Here is a 23,118-nt window from a genome sequence, read left to right on the forward strand (position 1 = left end):
GTATTACAAGGTTTTTCCCTCTTTGGCTGGTGAGAACATAAGCTATGACCAACCTATATGAGCTCCAGAGTTCATTACATTTCCTTTCTCCAGGTTCTCATTGTTTTCATTACATGTACAGTAGTAAAATCTCTTATCCAGAGTTTTGATTTCTGTGGTTTTAGTTACCTGTAGTCAACTGTGGTCCAAATACACTGAATGGAAAATTCCAGAAATAAACAATTTATGAGTTCTAAATTATACATTGTTTAGCACATAATGAACCCTTGAGTTGGCCTGCCCCAGGGAGGAAATCATCCCTTTGTCCACACCGTGTATGCTACCTGGTTATTAGGCACTTAATAGCTGTGTCACTTATCACATCTATTGTCCCAGTATCACAGTACTCATGGTCAAATAACCTTTATTTTACTTACTAATGGCCCCAAAGCACAAGAGTAGTAATGCTGGCAATTCAGATATTTTCTAACTGTGCCTAACATCAATTAAATTTTATCATAGGTATATATATACTTAGCTACTGGACAACCATTGATTGACAGGAGAATGTTGGATCCCACCAAAGAAAGATGTATATATAGGGAAAAGTTCCATATATATAGGATTTTGGTACTGTCTGCACTTTCAGGCATCCACTGGAGGTCTTGGAAGTATCCCCTGTGGATAAGGAAAGAATACCGTATGCACTAACCAGTACTCTGATGAAGACATGAGAGAAACCCTCTGCACATCTCTGGAGTTCTCTCTGTGCAGTTCTGTCCTCTCCAGTACTCTGCTCTGCAAAACCTAGCTTCCATGGCACACCACATTCTCAGCTCTGTTGCCTCAACTGAATTCCCTCCCCGTTCCTACACTGTGGCCTCAAAATTCTGTCCAGATATAATTGCCAGGGCAGTCACAGGCCTCACCTGGTTTGTTTTTCATCCTGTAGATATCACTGTGCTACCTGTTATCCAATGTCTTAATATTGTTGTTTCACATAGTTTGTCCATATTTAAGGCAGGAGAGTAAATCTAATCCCTGTATTCCCGACCATGACCCAAATTGGAAGTTCTATACATTCCAGGTTGAGAAACATTGTCTTAGAAGACTTCACCAGCCTCACTGTGTCCACTTCATCCTATCCAAGCAATCATCCCCTAAGATTTTATGAGTCCAAATATTCTTTTTCCTTAATTTTTTTTCGCATGCTTCCGTTGTTCTGAAAAAAGGTTTTGACACCTTCTACTCTGGGATTGGATCCTTGGCAAACCAAAATTTATGATACCGCTAAGAAATTCAACATTCCTCTTTGGAGAGCATAAATACCTTAATATTACATATTACCTGGATTATTTTCTATTAGAGAGGTATAGGGAATAAAATTGATGTTCTAAAGCAAACAACTGGGGCAACAGAAAAATAAAAAAGCATTAGGCAAGTGTGTGATCATTTGAAGCTCTTCTGCTTTGAGATAAGGCTAGATAATGAGAAAAGGGCAGAACTTGGGGAGTGTCCTGCTCATTACTGGTATGAATATTGGACAGGTTCATTAATCATATGAAACCCTAGCAGATAATAACACAATATCTGTGGGAAAAAGTAGCCTGAGTTTAGATAAGCAATAAACAAGTCTTTGGAACACAGCCCACTCATAAATGTTGGGGATCATCTTTACTTTCTCATACCCAAACATCTGGAAAATGAAGCCTTTAGGCTTCCTTGGCATTTGTCAGGCTGTCATACGTAAACTATAATGGACACCGTTCATGTTCTGCCACCACTTTTAGCAAGCCAACATAATCTTACACTTGGATTATTACAATGGTCTTCTGAGCAGTTTTCAGTCCTGTGTCCACACAATCAGCCAGAGTTATCTTTAAAAAGCTCATTTCTGATCCCATTACTTATCTGTCTAGATTCTTCTAATGGCTTCCCAAGGCACTTAAAGCGAAATCTAAGCTCCTTACCAGGGCCCATTCAGGCTTCCTCTCCAGTGAATTTTTGTATTGCTTGTCTTCTCTGCTCCAAGCACATTGGCTTGCTTCCTGTTTCTCTGTCAAGCCAGGCTCTTTTTTACCTCCAGGTCTTTGCATTTGTTGTTCTCTCTCCCTACATGTGCTTCCTGTGATGCTTTTCATGCCTGGCTCCTCCTACTGATTTAAAGTCAGAGCTCAAAGTCACCTTAGAAAACCCTTCCTGACTATGCGGTACCTTCTACTTTGAGCTCATGTGTGCACTTAGTCACTCAGTCTTGTCTGACTCTTTGTGACCTCCAGGCTTCTCTGTCCATGGGGATTCTCCAAACAAGAATACTAGAGAGGGTTGCATGCCCTCCTCCAGGGGATCTTTCCAACCCAGGGATCAAACCCAGGTCTCCTGCATTGCAGGTGGATTCTTTACTGTCTGAGCCACCAGGGAAGCCCTTACTTCTACCTTACTTTCTATCAAATCACTTTACTTTTCTTAAATATTGCAAACTCATTTATGGTTTAAAACTCTCTTGGTTTCTCTGCCTTTCCTACTAGAATATACACTTCATGAAGACACATATTTTTGTGTCCATTTTGCTCACAGTATCACCCTTATCTTGGAATAGTGGTTGGCACATGGCAGCTACTTGATCATTATTGCTGAACATAAGAAAGAAACTTTGGTGCAAAAAAAATATCGAAGCTAATTTAATTGGTATTAAACAATTAATTTTTGAGCCAATTTTTGTCAAAGAGACTGCCTATACCTCTAATCTGGGTTACTGATGACTGAATTAATTAAACATATCTTTGGTACTCTGGCTATTCAGTTTAGTTACTGTGTAGATAATTTTAATATATTTTAGTGTATGTTTTCCTTACATTTAATAAATATGTTTTGGGTATACTAGACCTGAGAATCTGAGATAAAAATATGAAATTCTTTTTTCAAAAGTAAATTTTTCTTAGATCCTTGCTATAGGAAACAAGTTGCAATGGGGTATCAGAACCTTTGCGAGTTACTATGCATGAAAGAATACATAAATATATGAGCATGTATATTCCAAACATATATGTACACATACATACCTTACTTCTTTACCAACTACCATATAATATATGTATAACTTTCATTTAAAGTCATGTGATATAATTTTACTTAAGGAAAAAATAACTTCCTTTTGGTGCTGTTAGTAGATATTAAGTATATGATCAGTTGTTATTTGTGAAGACAGTATTTTTGAAATTTACCTTGTGAGCTACTTGGAGTTTGTCAGAGCATAACAGCATGGTGGGGATTCCCAGAACCAAGAAATTGATTCAGATCCAGGTTTCATTTCTTTTTGAGTATATTCCTTTCTTCCTGGTATGTGCTTTTCATGGGGCTATGAAGAAGCAGATTACACTTCATGGGATGGAGGGCTGTACAGTCTTGTTCTAGAGCCCTTCATGCTCTTTTGAGTGTGTGTTGTTTTCAATTCAAGTGATTCCCCAGTTGTGGCTGCCTGTTAGAGCAGAGAATCAACAAGGTCTTTCGGTAACCATGGAAGCCACTGGCTCTCAAATAAGTTATTTTTAGATTGCTTCACTGAATAAATTTCTCTCACTTTCTTATAGGAAAATAATGTAACTTAATCTTTATAATATGAGGCTTCAGTTATGGAAACAATAAGGGATGTTGAGAAAAAAGGATCTTATATTGCTTTAGTCCAAATCCTGGTCCACATAACATTTGGAAAGTTATACCAGTGAGTAAGCACTTAAAAACTTCCTCAGTGGCTCAGTGGTAAAGAATCCACCTGCAGTGCAGGAGACTTGGGTTCAGCCGCTGGGTCGGCAAGACCCCCTCCAGTATTCTTCCCTGGAAAATCCCACAGATAGAGGAGCCTGGTGGGCTGCAGTCCATGGGATCACAAAGAGTTGGACAGGACTGAATGACTGAGCAACTAAGCAAGGCACTTAAAAAAAGAAATGGGAATTATCCAACAGTCTTTGTTGGGTCTTCAAGTTTAGGAATCTAAGTTCTATCATTTCCTAAGAATTTTTTTCCTCTACTAGTCAGAGTCTCAAAGGGAAGACTCAAGTAAATCCTGCTAGTACTTCAATCAAAGAAACTAAGAAAGCAGTTACACCTCTGACTCCTAGGTCAATTAGGACATGTGATATTTCTGTAGGTTGTTTAATTCAGACTTGGATCTCCCTGTCAGCCTCAGATTAGGAAGGCAAAGGAAAAAAGTGACTGTGATGGGCTGGCATTTCTAAGCAATACATTTTTTGCCTCAGTAGTAGCTTAGAAAATCTGCACTGGTGGAAATTTCAAAAACACTAATTATGAGTTCTAGCCTGACCAAAGGGCAAAGTGTATACTACTCATAGAAATGCTTTTACTTTTAAAATATTTTTGTTTTTCTTTACAGAATTTATGAAGGTGACCCAAGGGTGCATTCATGGGCATTGGAAGATGCCTGGAAGAAGCAGGAGACCAGATTCCTTTCTAATTAAGTCAGCCAGCACTAGAAAATGGTTACATTTATATTATTTTTGCATTTACCTGAATGGTCTCTTTAATAGTACCTAGAAAAAAAAAATGAACTTCAGACCTGTAAAGAGCCTTCAGCACAGGCCCTGATTCCTCAAAATGAGAGGTGGTTTCAACAAGTAAAAACCTCCCATTTCTCTTGACATTGGATCCATTATTCTTTATGCCACTAATGAGGCTGACATCATGCTGGAGGCAAGAGGAGCGGGAAGGCTCAGATAATATTAGTCAACTTCTACTTACACATAAAATGAAATCCAAACTTAACATGGCCACTAATGCCCCATGTTTTAATTCAGATGATTCCTGGGGGTGCCTCCTTCCTTACTTTCTTCTGCCCTTTGCCTTAACCATGATGCTTCAATAGACCAACTTTCCTTCCCTTTCCTGGAATTATCAAATTTCTTTTTTGCTCTTTCTGGTGACCCTGCCTAGAAAGGCTTTCTCCTTTTGGATAACTGGTCTTCATCTTTGGTAGGTAGACTTTTTAGAGGGTCCCCAAGATTCCCTCTGGTATTCATGTCCCTCCTCTTGACTATGAGTGGAACCAATGAATATGTTATATTACTCCTGTGATGAGGTTATTAATGAGTTGACTTTGTGTTAATCGAAAGGAAGACTCATGGGTGGGCCTGACTTAATCAAGTGAGCCCTTTAAAAGAGGGTGAAGTATCAGAGAGATGCTTTCTTGTTGGCCTATTGGAAGGTATGTTGTAAGAGGAGGAGGCTGCACAGCAAGGATCAGAGGGCAGTGTCTCAGTGCTGACAGTGGTCCCCACACAACAGGCAGCAGAAAAGAGGGACCACAGTCTTCAGCCACAAGGAAATAAATCCTGCTGAAGACTGAACCTGAAAGGGAACCCCAAGCCTCAGATGAGATCACAATCCCAGCCAGCACCTTGATTTTGGCTTGCAAGACCCTGAGCAAAGTATTCAGCTAATGCGTACTTGCACTCCTGACTCACAGCAACTTCGAGATAGTAAATTTGTGGCAACTTGTTATGTGGTAGATCTTTCCTATCTCAACTTGTGTCATTTCTTCAAGAAGACTTCTCTAAACACTAATGCCTCCATTATTATACTTTATCTCAACTCATGTCACTTCTTCAAGAAGCCTTCTCTAAACACTAATGCCTCCATTATTGTACTTTATTTTCTTAATAGCTCTTAATAGAATTTAAAGTCATCCTATTTGCTTTCACTCTTTGCTTACCGATTTCGTAGTTGTGTTCTCCAGCACCTAGAGTCTTATTTTACACACAATAGGCACTCAATAAATATTTCTTGCCTGGATCATTGAATTCAAATTAGAGAGATTTTATCAACTGCCTATGATTACACTTCCAAATGATTCCCTGGACCACCAGGTGGCAGATAATTTAGAGAGTGAAGTAAATAGAAGAGAAGAACCTTGGCCTGGTGACAGAATGTCAATTCTCTAATGGCAGCATCACCATCCAGACTTTAATCTAAAACCATCTGCCTTTATTTTTCTTAACCTGGTCAGTTGGACAGCACATCTGCCATTGCTGGTGTTCCTGGAGCCAAATTATACGATTAACTCTTATGAAACAAGAGCTTTGAAACAGAATGGATTGATACTTCCATCAACTAAATGACCAGCCACAGAACATTATCTTTACTATCTACTTTTGGTGTGGTCACTTCTTTGTCCTGCATGGTTCAACTTCTTAAGTGTGGATCTCATTAATTTGTTCTTAAAATTTCCTTTCTTCGCAATTTTGGAGCAGATGTTCTTTGCTTTAAGAGAATGGACTATTATCATAATGTGTCTCTCATCATATCATTGCTAACCTCACATACTCATTGTTATAATATGTACCCAGATCTCTGAGTACCTAGCTCAAACTGACCCAGGTTTGTATGCAAGAGTTTCAGCACATGTGTAGAAATGCAGTAAAATATGTCAGGGAGAAAAAATAATTGTACCTCTATCCTTCTGAGTTCTTGGCTGGATCCTCATATAATAAAAGACTAACAAAAGAAAAACAAAAGCAAGTGTATTAACATGTGTGCTTCATGTATTCATGGTAGGTACCCTCCAAACTGAGTAACTCCCAGAGGTGGCCCAAGTCACTTAAATACCATTGTTAGCTAAAGATTTAAAAAAAAAAAAAGTTGAGGATTGGAAAAGCCATTTGATGGGGATTACCAGAAAAGGCACAGTAAATAAGTTAGATTTGTTGAATAACAAATTAAGTCAGTGCCTTCTCTGTTGATATTTGCCTGTGATTTAGTCATTCTTCTCATCCTGGTACAGAGAGAAATACCCTTACAAATGAAGATTTCTTTTATAAATGTCAGTTATTCTTACTGACGTGTAACTTCTTCTCTGTTTGCAGAGCTTCTCTTATGTAAGCAGTTTCTCAAAAATAATCACCTCAAAATAATCTTTATCACTATTAAAAAAACAAAATTCAATTGAGTAAATGTGAAGACCTAATAATCTTTCTTCAATGATTGCTGAATCTGGCAGCACCCTATCTAGCAAAAAGAAGAGCACTCAAAGGTGTTGTATACAATGGGAGAGTTTTATAGGCAGGAGGAGGGTGGGGAAAGGAAGTTATTAGCAAACGAAAAGAAAGTATTGTTTCAGGCCCAGTTATCTTTCATCTCTTTGGGGAGTAAGGGCAAGGTCTTATATGTTCAGATTACCTCTTCTTTCTTTGACTGGGGGTTGGAAGTGGTGATGAAGGGGGCTCAAGTGACAGGTCACCTCATTGGTGCTGACTGGAAAATTCCAAGCTGTCAGATTAAGATTACATTTTTTTATTTTGAGGATTGAAACAGCCATTAGGTCAGATGTTAAATCTAGGTTTGGTATAATGGGCTTTAGCAGAAGTGACACCATCTTGGACATGTGATTTCCTCTTTAATGGCTAAAGAGGTATCTTCTAGGGTGACATATTCTGCTTTCTTTTAAATGTAAGAGTCATGAACACAGAGAGCTTTATTTTTGTTATACCCTATCCCCTGGAATACTGCCAGACCATATAACAGATACTTGATAAATAGCTTTGAAGAAATGAATGGATATGTGAACAATCTCTTAGCACTTTGTTACCAAGTTGTGGCATATATCCTGCTTCTTACAGTGCCTCCCAAAGGAAATTTCTCTTTTCCTTTTGGAAAGCCTAATTATTTAAATCCCATTCAGCTGTTTTCTCTTTGGATGATGGTTGTAAAGATAGTTACTTCTGTAGTCCTTTATTGAATACCTACTCTGTTCCCGGTATTTTGTGAGTTGCTGAGGACACAAAGGTAGTTAGGTCTCCTGACCAAAATGGATTCACAGGGACTTCGCTGGCTGTAGAGTGGTTCAGAATCCACCTGCTAATGCAGGGGACATGAGTTTGATCCCTGGTCCAGGAGGATCCCACATGCTATGGGGCAACTGAGCCTATGTGCTATGACTTCTGAACCAGTGTGCCCTAGAGCCCATGCTGTACAACAAGAGAAGCTGCCTCAATGAGAAGCTTGGGCACCACAATTAAAGAGTAGCCCTCATTCAGGGCAACTAAAGAAGGCCCATGCACAGCAACTAAGACCCAATGCAGCCAAAATATGAAATAAATTAAAAATAATACAAAAATGAATTTACATTCTTGCAATTCTTATCTATTGCCACCTGCTTTCAAGATGGGGACATAACATAATTCTAATTAAAGAAGCACATATTCATGTAAGTATGCAAGTGTGTGTGCGTGCTCAGTTGCTTCAGACATGTCGGACTCTCTGTGACCCCATGGACTATAGTCCTCCAGTCTCCTCTGTTCATAGGATTTTCCAGACAAGAATACTTGTGGGGGTTGCTGTGTCCTTTTCCAGTAGAGCTTCCCAACACAGGGATTGAACCTGCATCTCCTGCACTGCAGGCGGTTCTTTACTGCAGAGCCACTGTGGAAAGCCCTCGTGGAAGTATAGATCCTGGGAATTCTGCAGATGATCCTAGTGAGTGTCTGGGTTTGTAATATTTATATCTTTTTCCATGACTTTATTAGTTAAGGTAATTCTAGCTGCTGAAAGAGATTAGCCTCAGTGGCATAGCATAATAGGAATGCATTTCTTGCTCGTGTAATTTCCAAAACAGGTGTTCCAGAGCAGTTGCAAATTCACCCAAAGCTAAGATTTAGGAATCCAAGCTCCTCCCGTTTTGTAGACATGCTATCTTCAAATCCTAATGCTGCTGCTCAAGGGGAGGGAAAGATCTCATGGATCAGGCCTCAAATTGTTTCTGCACATGATCCATTGACTAGAGATAAGTTACGTGGTCACACTTAACTGCAAGGTAGATGGAGTGATGTGGTAATGTCCATACGGAGTACATTTATGTTCACCAGAGCTGAACAGGAAGAGGTGGTTTCTATTTGTCTAGCCAAAGGACTTTAAATAATTTTTTTCTTTGAAAAGATCAGGCTGGTATTTTTTAGTTAAAAAAAATTGCCTCAGTGTTTGAGATAGTTTGGTTGGGTTTTAAAGGGAGGAATATTATTATCAAAATAATACACTAAAATACAGAAAATTTTCAGTCATTCTGACAAATACTTTAAGATACTTGTAGAAAAGTAATGAATGTAGTAAAGAAAATGTAAAGGCATGTTCCAGGAGAAAAAGAAACAAGGTTTGGTAAATAGCCAGTAAGCATGTCCAGCAGATTCTCTATTGTTAAAGAAATTTCCTGAGAATATCTACATTAGCTCTGTTATTCATTTGGAGGGACAGAGTCAGGAGTCAGAATAATTGGGCTTTGTTTTTCTATTATCAGCCCTGTTGACTTTTTACCGGTACTTATACTCTCTGGGCCTCTGTAGATTTATGCAAAATGGGAACATGATATGCACTTCATATTTGTAACATATTTTGTTTGCAATATTAGATGAAATAATGACTATGGAAGTACATAGTAAAATACCAATTGCAGTGTAAATGCAAGGTGGTACCTCTCTTTTCCTCCTCATCACTATCACCATTAAGATCACAAAATATTAGGAAAACATAGCAGGAAAGGTTTGTTGTAGTCCAGTTGAACAGTCATGTCTGACTGTTTGTGATCCCATGGACTGCAGCACACCAGGCTGCCCTGTCCTTCACCATCTCCTGGAGCTTGTTCAAACTCATGTCTGTTGAGTCAGTGATGCCATCCAACCAGCTTATCATCCCCTTCTCCTCCTGCCTTCAGTCTTTCCCAGCATCAGGGTCTTTTCTAATAAGTTGGCTATTTGTATCAGGTGGCCAAAATATTGGAGCTTCAGCTTCAGTATCAGTCCTTCTAACAAGTATTCAGGATTTATTTCCTTTAGGATTGACTGGTTTGATCTCCTTGCAGTCCAAGGGACTCTCAAGAGTCTTCTCCAAATCACAACTCAAAGGTATCCAATCTTGGGAATTCAGCCTTCTTTTTTATGGTCCAATTCTTGCATCCATACATGACTACTAGAAAAACCATAGTTTGACTATATGGACCTTTGTTGGCTAAGTAATGTCTCTGCTTTTTAATATGCTATCTAGATTGGTCATAGCTTTTCTTCCAAGGAGAAAGCATCTTTTAATTTCATGGCTACAGTCACCTTCTGCTGTGATTTTGGAGCCCAAGAAAATAGCCTGTCACTATTTCCATTGTTTCTCCATCTATTTGCCATGAAGTGATGGAACTGGTTCCATGGTCTTCATTTTTAGAATGTTGAGTTTTAAGCCGGCTTTTTCACTATCCTCTTTTACTTTCATCAAGAGACTCTTTTGTTCCTCTTTGCTTTCTGCTGTTAGGGTGTTGTCATCTGCATATCTGAGGTTATTGATATTTCTCCCAGCAATCTTGATTCCAGTTTGTGCTTCATCCAGCCTGGCATTTCAGATGATGTACTCTGTATATAAGCTAAATAAGCAGGGTAATCATATACAGCCTTGACATACTCCTTTCCCAATTTTGAACCAGTCCATTGTTCCATGTCCAGTTCTAACTGTTGTATCTTGACCTGCATACAGGTTTCTCAGAGGCAGGTAAGGTAGTCTGGTATTCCTATCTCTTTAAGAATTTTCCACAGTTTGCTGTGATCCACATAGTCTAAGGCTTTAGCTTAGTCAATGAAGTAGAAGTAAATGCTTTTCTGGAATTCTCTTGGTTTTTCTGTGATACACCAGGTGTTGGCAATTTGATCTCTGGTCTTCTGCCTACATCCAGCATGAACATCTGGAAGTCCTCAGTTCATGTACTGTTGAAGCCTGGCTTGGAGGATTTTGAGCATTACTTAACTAGCGTGTGAGATGAGTGCAACTGTGCGGTAGTTTGAGCATTCTTTGGCATTGCCTTTCTTTGGGATTGGAATGAAAACTGATCTTTTCCAGTCCTGTGGCCACTGCTGAGTTATCCAAATTTGCTAATGTATTGAATGCAGCACTTTAGTAGCATCATCTTTTAGGATTTAAAATAGCTCAACTGTAATTCCATCACCTCCATAGTGATGCTTCCTAAGGCCCGCTTGACTTTGCACTCCAGGATTTCTGGCTCTAGGTGAGTGATCACACTATCGTGGTTATCTGGGTCATGGAGATTTTTTTTTTTTTTTTTCATAGCTCTTCTCTTTATTCTTGCCACCTCCTCTTAATCTTCTGCTTCTGTTAGGTTCAGACTGTTTCTGTCCATTATTGTGCCCACCTTTGAACACAATATTCACTTGGTATCGCTATTTTTCTTGAAGAGATCTCTAGTCTTTCCCATTCTATTATTTTCCTCCATTTCTTTGCAATGTTCACTTAGGAAGCCTTTCTTATCTCTCCTTGCTGTTCTTTGGAACCCTGCATTCAGTTGGGTATATCTTTCCTTTTCTCCTTTGCCTTTGGCTTCTCTTTTTTTCTCAGCTATTTGTAAGGCCTCCTCAGACAGCCATTTAGCCTTCTTGCATTTCCTTTTCTCAGGGATGGTTTTGATCACCACCTCCTGTACAATGTCACAATCCTCCATCAATAGTTCTCCAGGCACTCTTAATCCCTTAAACCTATTTTCACTTCTACTGTATAATTGTAAGGGGTTTCATTTAGACTTAAACTGAAGACAGTAGGGAAAACCAATAGGCCATTAAGGTATGACCTAAATCAAATCCCTTATGATTATATAGCAGGGAAAGTGGGGACATCCAATTTGACCTCAGCTTTCCCTTGTACCCCTGCCTCTCACCCTCTAGATTCATACTGGAATCCTTCTAATAACTCATGCCCTCTAATAATCATGCCCAAATCAATTTTTCATTCCCTTGTTAGGGGCCTAATGATAAACAACTATTATTACCTTTTAAAAATGATCTCTGACTCTATGGCTGGTACTAGAATATGTATGTATTTTACCTACATGACCTCATTGGAGCCTCCCTCACAACAACTCTAGGAGGCTGATTCTATTACCACCTCTCATCTTTCACACATAGAAAAGCCAGAGTTTAGAGAGGTGCAGCCACATTTGAAGTCACACAGCGCAACACCTACAGTCTGACTCTAGGGTCTGTGCTTGTGACTCCTTGTACTCCTTTGATTTTTCATGTGACTATTATGAGCTAGGACATGCCAGGCACCAAAGGCTTCCATGGTGAGGATGAAAACATGATTGATTCCTGACTTTAAGGGACTTTTATCCTGGCTCTTGGGGCTTCCCAGGTGACTTCAAAGTTAAAGAATTCACCTGCCAATGCAGGAGACACAAGAGAGGTGTGTTCAATTGCTGGATTGGTAAGATCCCCTGGAAGAGGAAATGACAATCTGCTCCAGTATTCTTGCTTGGAAAGTCCCACAGACAGAGGAGCCTGGCAGGCTACAGTCCATGGGGTCACAAAACTGATCATGTGGGCATATCCTAACTATCAGCAGCCTTCAGGCTCTTGCCTACACTTGTACCAGCAATGATCCCCCTGTAAAACCCTTTACCCTTGCTCAGCCTAGCTGGTTTCTCCTTACCCTGAAGAATCAGGTCAGGGATCACTTTTTCCAGCCCTTTTTGATTGCCCAGGAAGTACCTAGAAGGGGTCTCACATAAACTCCTGGGCAGAGGCAGTATGTCCTGGTGGTTAAAATCCTAGATTTAGATGCAGACTTTCTTAGCTCAAATTCTGGCTCCATCTCTTCCCAACAATGTGATTTTGGGTAGTTTACTTCACCCTTGTGGGTCTCAGTTTCTGTATGTGTAAAATGGGATTGTTACAAGGGTGAAATCAGGTGACACATGTTAAACAATTTGGCACTTGCATGTTAAGTGCTCAGTTAACTTGTTAACTAGAATTAACTATCGTTATAAAGACTGACCAATATCATATAGCATTCTTATTTCTTTCACTTGCACAGGGTCTGCTATAGAAGATAGAGATGCTGACTTATAGTTCACCTTCAGTTTCAAAAGTCTGGTGTTTGAACTGAAAGGTCAACATCTCCAAACTCAGAATGCTGGTATCCTGAGCTAAACATAGAGAAGTTCCATGACTTGACCAAAATCTTTGTTTTTTTATATTGTTGCACATCTTAGTCAACACACCTAGTTCCATACCCTTCCCATAGAAACACTGGGCTGATTTATAATTTTAATTCACGTCAGTCTTTGCTGATCTTCAGTGAGGAATAATTAGGTGGTGGTTGGTACAGATAATGGTACCACTCTCAGCCAGGAGGGGATTGTTTCCTCTGGCATTTCAATTCTCTTGCTGAGATAGCTTTCCTTCCTTTCCTTTGTTGCTCAGAAGTTGAACCTGATGGGTCTCTGTGGGAAGCATAGTCATCTCTTTCTCTGCACTTCTTCTACCAGGCTCAGGCATGTTTATAGTCCCCAGGCAAGGATGAGACATGTCTAGGTAACCAATTAGCCAAAACAGAACATTGAGAGGCTGTGGAACACGTACAAATTTCAATGGATGAAAGGTCAGTGTCCAATAAATTGAGTCTGAGCAGGGTGTTTTCCTCTAGGGTTTGGAGTGCTGCAGAGCTTAATCTTGAATCTCCTAGGGTCCATAAAGGAAGCAGCAGGTGTCTAGAATATCAGTCTTCATTTGACTCCAAATGTGTATGTCTTCTTGGCTCCAGAAAAAAATCTGTTTTGTCCACTGGACACTTTGGTTCACTCATTTCTTCCCTGTTGTGCTTAGAAGCCCCAAAGTCTGTCTGTAAGCTACACAGGTATGAACCTTCAATTAGAGTTGGATATGTAGAAGAAGAAGATAAGAAACTTGATTAGTGTTATCTGAAATTTTGAAACAAATGCAATAAAGAATGTGGCAACTTATGGGGATGACCCACTGAGATGTTATGGGGAGGGAGGGGAGGGGGGTTCATGTTTGGGAACACATGTAAGAATTAAAGATTTTAAAATTTAAAAAAAATTAAAAAATTAATAAAAAAATAAAATAAATAAAATGCAGCTGCATATTTTTGGACATCTTTCCAACTCCTTAAATCTGGGAAGGTCTTTGATAGATTGAACCTATAAAAAGTGACGCTAGATGATTTCTGAGGCTAGATCCTAAAATACAATGAAGTTTCCACCTTGCTCTTGGAATATTTGCCTTGGAGTCTTAAAGCCACCATGTAAGAATTTTGATTATTCTTAAGCTGCTGTATTGTGAAGAAACCTAAGTCCCATGGAGCAGCCTCCTGATGCCCCAGTCAACAGTTTCAGCTGAAATTAGCTTCTGCATCATCCCAGCGCAGGTGTCAAATGTATTGTGAGTGAGAAAACTTCTAGATGATTCCAGCCCCCAGTGGTTTAAGTCATATCCAGATATCTGTGTCACCCCAGCCACGCATGTCTTCCAAACTGAGGCTCAGACATTCGGAGTAGAGACAAGGCAGCCCTATTGTTCCATGCCCCAAATCCTAACCTAACAGGACCCATGAACATGATAAATGATTGTTGCTTTCTGTCATTGCACTTTGGGATGATTTGTTCTATAGCAATAGATAACTGGAATAGTGGTTTTCATGGAGATATGCTCCAAGTGTCAAGTAAAGGAAGCAGGTAACTGCAAGCCACATGGCAAGAAGCAACAAGAATCATGGAATTAGTAGAATTTAAGAATTATAAGGATCCTTAGGGTCATCTAGTAATTTACAGCCTTACAGTTGCTGTTAGTCTGAATTTTGTAACACCTTCAAGCAGAGACAATTTGCTTTTTTTTACCTACTTCCAAACGGTCATGTATGGATGTGAGAGTTGGACTGTGAAGAAGGCTGAGCACCGAAGAATTGATGCTTTTGAACTGTGGTGTTGGAGAAGACTCTTGAGAGTCCCTTGGACTGCAAGGAGATGCAACCAGTCCATTCTGAAGGAGCTCAGCCCTAGGATTTCTTTGGAAGGAATGATGCTAAAGCTGAAACTCCAGTGCTTTGGCCACCAAGAGTTGACTCATTGGAAAAGACTCTGATGCTGGGAGGGGTTGGGGGCAGGAGGAAAAGGGGATGACCGAGGATGAGATGGCTGGATGGCATCATGGACTCGATGGACGTCATTCTGAGTGCACTCCGGGAGATGGTGATGGACAGGGAGGCCTGGCGTGCTGCGATTCATGGGGTCGCAAAGAGTCGGACACGACTGAGCGACTGAACTGAATGATGAGGAACTTGTAACTCCTTGAAGCACCATCTCTTACAGTTCACTGGATGCACTAAATAAAGATGGTGCTACTGCTAGACTGAGATTGTTGGTGACAGAAAAGACACAGCCGCCTAAGAGAAAGTGACTTTGAGAAAAGGCTCCACCTATACAACTTAGCGGTCATGAAAAAAAATGACAGACACTAAGACACCCGCTGTTTGGACTTTTCAGGAAAAATTTGTCACACATTTTCTGCTGCCTTTTTTAAAACAGTCTTTGGTGATGTGTAGAGAGGTTCTTTTTCCAGTATCACTTTATGATGTGATATTTGATTCCAGTGGTAAAGGGAAATCAAAACTAGTCAGGGTAACCTTCCTAGAAATGTAGAGACTGATATATAGGCTCAAAGAATGTCTAAGGCAGGAAAAGAAGTCATATTTTATCACAAGTTGAATATTAATAAACAGTGCAATGCAGGTACAGAAAATGTTACTTCATTTTGCAGTAGATAGTAGGGTAAAGAGGTCACAAGTACCAAGAGTTTAATTGTTCAGAAAATATGTGAAATTCCAGTTGAGGAAAGTGAAAGTGAAAGTCGCTCAGTCGTGTCTGACTCTTTGCAACCCTGGAATTCTCCAGGCCAGAATACCAGAGTGGGTAGCCTTTCCCTTCTCCAGGCGATCTTCCCAAACCAGAGATTGAACCCAGGTCTCCCACATTGCAGGTGGATTTTCTACTAGCTGAGCCACAAGGGAAGCCCTCCATTTGAGGAATTACCATCAATTCTGGGAATTCTATTTAAGAGGGGTAGCGAGAGCCTAGACATTTTTCAGATGTCAACAAAATGTCTTTGTTTACAAGGTGGAGAGGAATCTAGATAGACATTGTGTTATGTAGAATAGTTTGGCTAAATAATATTCCAGTGTGCGTGTGTGTATCACAACTTCTTTATCCATTGATCCATTACAGGACACAGGTTATTTTCCTATCTTGGCTATTATAAATAAGGCTGCTGTGAACATGGAGGAGCAGGTATCTTTTCAAGTTTATGTTTTTATTTCCTTTGGATATTTCCCTGAAGGGGAATTGCTAGATTGTATGTTAGTTCCAGTGGCGCCAAGTGGTAAAGAATCTGCCTGCCAATGCAGGAGACTCAGGAGATGCAGATTTGATCCCTGGGTCAGAAAAATTCCCTGGAGTGGGAAATGGAACGCTATTCCAGTAATCTTCCCTGGAAAATTCCATGGGCAGAGGAGTCTTGCAGGCTGCAGTCCACAGGCTGCAAAGTGATGGACATGACTAAGTGACTGAGCATACACACATATTAGTTCTGGGTTTGACTTTTTAAGGATTCTCATACTGTTTTCCATAGTGTCTATTCTAGTTTATAATCCCACTGCTGCTGCTGCTAAGTTGCTTCAGTCGTGTCCGACTCTGTGCAACCCCATAGATGGCAGCCCACCAGGCTCCCCCATGCTGGGATTCTCCAGGCAAGAACACGGGGGTGGGTTGCCATTTCCTTCTCTAATCCATGAAAGTGAAAAGTGAAAGTGAAGCTCACTAGCAGTATACAATCCACATCCATGCCAGCATTTGTTATCTCTTGTACCTTTTTTACTTTTTAAACAAATCCACACTTTTTTTTTTTCAATAAGTTTAAATCCTCAAAGGGTACAGTATCACATGGATTCTGGGTCCAATGGCCTTCGCAGGAAGGTTGCTTCGGAATTTTGCATGAACCATGCTACTGTTTCCACGAGCTTGAGTTATCTTTCCCTAGATTACTCTGGTTTTGTTAGGTTTTACACCAGGAGTTACTGTGTTGGTCTTTGCTTTGTACACAGAAACATATATCTTGCCTAGATAGAATTCAGTTTCATCTCGAACATATAAACCTTCAGTTTTCAGGAGAGCATTGTGTTACCTCTGGTTCCATAGACCCCGCTTATAGCCAGCAAAAATGGCCTTGAATCACAGCTTTCCAGACATATTTGTCATTTTAGAAGTCCTGTTCCCAGCAGGCCTTCACGGGGGCCAAAATGGCTGAAAGAGCCTCTTGTTGTTTTGATAATGGCAATTCTATTGCCAATTCTATGAGATGTTATCTCATTGTGGTTTTGATTTACATCTTATGGATGTGAGATTTGGGCGGTGAAGAAGGCTGAGTGCTGAAGAATTGATGCTTTTGAACTGTGGTGGTGGAGAAGACTCTTGAGAGTCCCTTGGACTGCAAGGAGATCCAACCAGTCATTCTGAAGGAGATCAGCCCTGGGATTTCTTTGGAAGGAATGATGCTAAAGCTGAAACTCCAGTACTTTGGCCACCTCATGCGAAGAGTTGACTCATTGGAAAAGACTCTGATGCTGGGAGGGATTGGGGGCAGGAGGAAAAGGGGACGACTGAGGATGAGATGGCTGGATGGCATCACTGACTCGATGGACGTGAGTCTGAGTGAACTCTGGGAGTTGGTGATGGACAGGGAGGCCTGGCGAGCTGTGATTCATGGGGTTGCAAAGAGTCGGACACGACTGAGTGACTGAACTGAGCTGAACTGGATGACTGGTGATATTGAGCATATTTTCATGTATCTCTTTGCTTTTTGTATGTATATCTTCTTTGGAAAAATTGTCTATTCAGGTCCTTTGTCAATTTTTTAAATTGACTTATTTGATTATATATATAGGATAAAAACCTATTATCATATATATGGTTTGCAAATATTTTTTTTTTTTACCATTCTGCAGGTTATCTTCTCACTTTGTTGATGATTCCTTTTTCTGTACAGGAGATTCATAGTTTGATGTAGTTCAAGTTATTTACTTTTTTTACTCATGCTTTAGGTGTCATATCCACAAAATTATCACCAAGGTCCAACTCAGGGGGTTTTATTTGCAAAGAGCTTTATTCTTATCTTCTAGGATTTTCCTGGTTTTAGTTCTAACATCTAAGTCTTTAATTCATTTTGAATTAAATAATATTTCTGAGTAGTGTAAGTTAGGGGTCCAATTTCATTATTTTACATGCAAGTATCCAATTATCACAGCACAATTTATTGAAGAGACTGTTTTTCCTTCATTAAATGAAGAAATTTAATGATATTAAAGACATTTTCTTCTTGACTCCCTTGTCAAATACTAGTTGATTGTATGTGCTTAGGTTTATGTCTGGGCCCTCAGTTCTATTGCATTGGTTTATTTGTCTGTTTTTATGCCAGTTTGTTTTTATGTTTTGATGACAATAACTTTGCAGGAGAGCTTGAAATCAGTAAGTGTGATACCTCCTGATTTGTTTTCTCTCTCAGGATTTCTTTGGCTATTCGGAATCTTTTGTGGTTCTATATATATACCTTTAAGCACTGTTTTTTCCCTACTTCTATTAAAATATGCCATTAAAATCTCAAAAGGGGTGGCATTGACTCTATAGATTGCTTTTTGTAGTATTGACATTTTAACCATAATAATTCTTCCATGTCAGAAAGATGGGATACCTTTCCATTTATTTGTGTCTTTTTAAATTTTTTTCACAAATGTCCCATAAATTTCAGAGTGGAGATCTTTCACCTCTTGGGTTAAAGTTATTCCTATGCATTATATTGTTTTTGGTTTATTGTAAATGAGATTGATTTCTTGATTTCTTTCTCAGAAAACTCTTTGTCATTATTAGAAATGCTACTGAATTTTGTGTATTGGTTTTTTTATCCTACAGCTTTACTGAAATTGTTGATTAGATTGAATGTTTTCTTGGTTGAGTCTTTACATTTTTCTGTATATAAAATCATGTCATCTGCAAACAGAAAATTTTACTTTTGCCTTCTAAATTCTGATACCTTTTATTTATTTCTTTAGCCTGACTGCTATCTAGGACTTTTAGTAATATTTGAATAGGAGTGTTGAGAGTGGGCACCATTGTCTTGGTCTTAATCTTAGAGGAAAAGCTTTCAACCATTGAGTATGATGTAAGTTGAGAGCTTGTTTTATATCACCTTTATTGTGTGGCAGTATGTTCCTTCTATGCCCAATTTGTTAAAAGTTTCTATCATGAATGTGTATTGAATTTGTCAATTGCTTTTTCTGTATCTATTGAGAATATCATATGATTCTTTTCTGTCACTCTATTAACACATCATTGACGGGGGATTTTTGCAGAAACTAATGCCTGTGGCCAGTGATTTGTTTTTTAAGTGAATATTGATATGTCTCTTGTCAATAATATTTGGATAACAGAAGACCTATCTCTGGTCAATAAGTTGTTAATGTGACTTATCACTTTGATTGATTTGTATCTGTTGAAACATTCTTGTATCCCAGTGATAAATTACACTTGACTGTGGTGAATGATCCTTTTAATGTGATGCTGAATTTGGTTGGCTAATGTTTTATTGAGATTTGGCATCTTTATTCATCAGGGATATTGGCCTATAGTTTCATTTTCTAGTAGTGCTTCCCCCCCGCCCCTGGTTTTGATATCAGGATGATGCCAGCCTCATAAAATAAGTTACAGTGGCCCCTCATCTTTGGTTTTTTTGGAAGAGTTTGAGTAGAATTGATGGTAATTCTTTGTAAAAGTTTGGTAAAATTCACCATGAAGCCAGGAAGTGATTTTTTAATAATGGAATATGTATGTCAATATGTACATTCATAGGCATAATTACACTGGAAGACATAAGGAAGTAAATGCTTGCATCTATAAGGGTAGTCATCAGGAATATATGAATGACAGATTAATACATATTTATGCTTTGACTAGAGATTCAAATACCCAAGAAGTATTGCTACTGATGACATTATGTCCTGAAATGTTGTTGGTAATGTTCAGGATAAAAAAGTACACACTTTGTTTAGTTTATAAGTTATTTGTGTTTCTGGGAAATTTAGGAGTTATTAAAAATTTATTTAAAAATATTAGGATACAAAAATGCATCTAGGTTCTAGGCTCAGAAAATTGTAAGCAGTAGTATATCTAAATGGATGTCCACTGGGACACTAGAAAAGATGAATAACAGCTTTTTGATGTGTGGACCATCTTGTGTGATACAGAAAGCCCAACTTCAACCTTCTCAATATCAGGAGGTAATTTATGTCATTGCCACTAACAAAAAGCACCCCAACAGAGTTCCAGAAATGCCCACAAGGTTGGCTAGCCCCATGGTTCACTCAGAGAGGCTTTGCCCAGTGATATTTGGGTCCTATCCTCTCTAGTTGTGTCTCCTTCCAGTCCTCCCTCCTCACATGCTCCAAATCCATTGCCTTCTTTCTCTCTTTTAAACTAAGGAGTAGTTGAATTTACATTTTCTACATCTTGGACAGTTGTGCTACCAAGTTTTCCTGTCTTGGTTCTTCTTGTTACTCAGGTGTTGGCATGAATATTACTTTCTCAGAGAAGAAAACGCAGAGCATTCTGGCTCCAGTATTATCTCCATCTTCATTACTATTCTTTTACCCTCTTACACCTTCTTTGTAGTTTACTTGATAGCACTTAATAATGGCTGAAAATGAAAATGTTTTATTAGTTATGTGCTCATTGTTTACCCCTTTTTCCATTAAGATATAAGACCTAGGAGGGCAGGAACTCTTGTCTGCTACCAGCTGTATTTTCAGTGCCTAGGAAAATGTCTGGTATGTAGTAGGTGCCTAATAATTGTATTTTTTGAGTAAGCTATTAATTCGCTCCTTCCTCCCCTTGAGACAAACTCCAGGCTCTTTAGCATGACACTTGAGGCTTCTCAACATCTTGCCCAGCTTATATTTCCCTATCCTTTCCTCCCTTCATTCACTAATCTTTTTTACTAAAGTTTCTCAAATATGTCATGACATTTACTGTTTCATTCCGTTGCATATTGCATTTTCTCTGTATTCAGCTAAGATCAGGCTCCCTCAATTTCCTCCCCCCTCCCATTCTTTGGAGGTTTACATACCCTACCTTTGGTAATGGCCCCACAACTATGCTTATACAAGGAGAGAACATTTGTTGGTATATGCATCTTTCTTTTCAACTATACTTTGAGCTTATTTAGAGCAGACCACTTAATTGTCTTTATATGCCTAGTGGTCGGATGGTACCTGGCATAGAATAAATCACAGCGTTCTAGTTCATTACATCAGAGTTGGATTATCATATTAGCTACCTGAGAACACTTGGAATCTCAATTCCATCATTGATTTTCCCCAGTATCATATCAACTATAAATCTGTTAAATATGCACAAACAGTAGAGACTTCACAGGGGCACATACAAGTAAGTTAATCCCTTGAAATTGCAATGACAGAATGGTTTAAAGATCATTTTGTTGTTATTGATAATGATATTTCTTGAGTATGGCATGATGGTCACATTTCTAAACTCTACGAGCATTTTCTTATTGAAGCCTTTAGCAACTCAGTGGTAAGAGTCACTTAGTTGCCTAGAGTAAACTTGACAATGTCATTGCTGATAAGTAGAAGAAGATAATTAGCCTTAATGTATGTGACCCCATAGCCTAAGATCTTAATCACTATGTTAGGTCCTTTCTATGCCATTTTTGTAATTCTTAGACTCAATCATCCTTGAATATGACTAGAACAGAGTTAATGGAGATATTTTAAAGTTAATCCTATTTTCTCAGGATAAAGAAGATTTCAGTCCCTCCTCTCCACAAACAAGACCATTTGCTAATTATTGCTTTTTATCCTCCTTTCTCCCTGTCAGGGAAGCTCAGTTTATTATGGGTCATTGCGGATGCAACCAAGTTAATGATAATTGATGTTCATCTCTTGCTTCTCACGTTAGTGGCTCTGTATCAGCATTCACTCCCCTTGCAGTGGGCATGCCCCCTCTCCATCTCTTTTCCCACATTAGCCGAGGTTTTGAATTACTCAGTGAACTTTTAATCACTGAATAGCTAATGACCATAATTCCTCACTGTCCAGAGCTGCAAGTTCATCATGCACATGGACCTGGTATCCTTGTTAATCACAGTAATCGCTCACCACTCATGAGCTGTGAAAAGTAGTGATGACTCTTCACATCACTCCGGGTGCTCGCACTCCGAGGGAGGCTGGTAGGAGTGTTAGGATGTACCCAACACAGGCCATGGGGATAGCATCAGAATGTCCACCAGACCTACAAGTTTTGGATCCCTGCTTGTATTTACCGTTATCCTGAGTTGGTAAATTGATTAGAACTGCTACTCCATGACTCTTTTGGTTCACAACTTCCCTGGGAGCTTCCTGGGTATAATCTGAAACTAGCCCCTGTATGTGGAAGGCAGAGAGAAGCTAAAGAGAGAAGACTAATCCAAATTGTAGGTGGTAGGGTTAATGAACAAGGGAACGTATTTATGAGGCTTGTCATGGGTTGTTGCAAAATGAGCAGTTTTTTGCACCTGCCTGTCAAATCTTAAAAGTTTATATAGAGGACCAATCTGGGTCAATCATATACAAATTCCAGATGATCTCAACACCATGTGACTATCTCCAGGCTCTCTCCTTGGGCAGCTTCTAGTGTTGATAAGGCAAGAGGAGCACACATCCCAAGAATGGGGATAGAGGGTTAGGAGCCTCTGATGCTTGGGTCTAGCTTGTGAGTCAAATCAACAGTCACATCTTGATGACCTCTGCCCACATACTCACGTCTCCATCCCCACTGTTTCTGATTCTAAAGCTTCCATAGCAGGGTTCCTTCCTCCCAGTCTTCTCCTTCCTTGCATCTAATGCTCCATCTTGGCATCCAGACTGCACCCTGCTGGCATTGTCCACTGGGCTTCCTGGCCAGGCCATCAACTTTCATCCCAAAGCTTCACTGAAATTATTTGTCTTATACTGGAATTATTTTGATAGAAATAAACCAGAAACCAATCCATCTGGTTCAGTTTGAGAGGAATTTATTATAAGGAATGAGGGGTATGTCTTTGAATCCTAAGCCTAGAAATTTGGCCATCTCTCAGGAGGGACATACTCAACTTGGAAGGCCACCAGATATTAAGGCAGACACTCTGTTAATCTTAGATTGCCCTCTACATGTGTACTCCATTATTTTGCTTTCCACTCTTGCTTTGCTGATCACCTCTG

The 23,118-nt window shown here is 39.4% G+C and overlaps 1 pseudogene; it reads right to left on the reverse strand.

The window, feature by feature from the left end:
- Positions 1–16,729: 16,729 nt before the first annotated feature.
- Positions 16,730–17,062, reverse strand: LOC138085234 (large ribosomal subunit protein eL33 pseudogene; annotated as a pseudogene).
- Between the last annotated feature and the right edge of the window lie 6,056 nt (positions 17,063–23,118).

Source organism: Capricornis sumatraensis, chromosome 9 (genome assembly GCF_032405125.1).
Source record: "Capricornis sumatraensis isolate serow.1 chromosome 9, serow.2, whole genome shotgun sequence".
Lineage (NCBI taxonomy): Eukaryota > Metazoa > Chordata > Mammalia > Artiodactyla > Bovidae > Capricornis > Capricornis sumatraensis.